Source organism: Lolium rigidum, chromosome 1 (genome assembly GCF_022539505.1).
Source record: "Lolium rigidum isolate FL_2022 chromosome 1, APGP_CSIRO_Lrig_0.1, whole genome shotgun sequence".
Classification (NCBI taxonomy): Eukaryota; Viridiplantae; Streptophyta; class Magnoliopsida; order Poales; family Poaceae; genus Lolium; species Lolium rigidum.
In genome coordinates this window covers 224,418,935-224,420,062 of record NC_061508.1, presented here as the reverse complement: position 1 = coordinate 224,420,062, position 1,128 = coordinate 224,418,935, and positions in this window count along the sequence as shown.

Sequence of the window (1,128 nt, the reverse complement as noted above, 5' to 3'; positions counted from 1 at the left end):
AACCCTCCTTATTGAGACAACTCCTAGTGAACCTCCTCTCGGAATTCTCCACCGGTGGGACCACTTTCCTCCTTTGCCTTCTCTTCTTAGGTGTCTCGAAATGCCAACCGTCCGGACCTCGGATCCTCCTCCTCAAAAAACCTGCATCCCTTATCCTCCCCTGCATAACCTTGATATACAGAGCACCCATCTTTCCCCATCATTAGAACATCATGTTTCAGAAAGATAAAGGGAGAGGAACCCAGCTTATTAAATTGCAGAACAGGGGTAACTGTAGGAAGCACTGCAGCCATCCACCTATGCCTCATCATCTCAGGAGAAGGAGAGGGGCCAATAAACATTGCAAACACCTGCAAATTCTGCTGAACTGGTGCAACCCCATCCAAGACCATGTTAACTGAAGAATCAGAGCCATCAGACATATTCAAAACCATGGATACAGGAAGCTCCTCCTGGTGCCCTTGCTCTACATCCTGCAAATCCCACAAAGGATGATTGTGCTGACCAGCCTCATTACCCATGTGATTCTCATCATTACCAAATGGCACTTGCACTGCATCCCAACCCACTTCTGGATATTGAGGGTTAACAAACAAATTCATATTTGGCATCAAATTCCCAGGGAGAGGATGGGGGTTGCCATCAGGAGGCATGGGATCCTCATCTGCTGGTAGGGCATCAGCAAAATCTGCAGTGAGAATATACACAGGAGCTGTCCAAGTTTCCTTTATCCCACCCACAGATGCATATTTGCCAAACACCACATCTCTAGGAACTAGCTGAGGAGAAGTGAAAGTAGCATACACAAGAACTCTATCCTTAACATGATCATTGCTATTCCAATAGTGAAATTGCCCAAATGTTGCTACTGCATTTGCAATATCCAGATCATTGCGATAGTCAGGGTTGACTCCCAAAAACATCAACCAGCCCCTTCGACAACCCAAAATAGCTCGATGATTCTGAGTTTCATCAACATGCAGGAAGCGAAGGGAACGATTATGCAACTGAAACTGGCCATGTTGAACCAGAGCACTAGCAGAGTTTGGGCTACTCATCTCAAATAGTCCTACCCCAAACAAGCTTGGCTGCACAGCAAGCACATTACGCTGCAAGGGGCCGACAAGG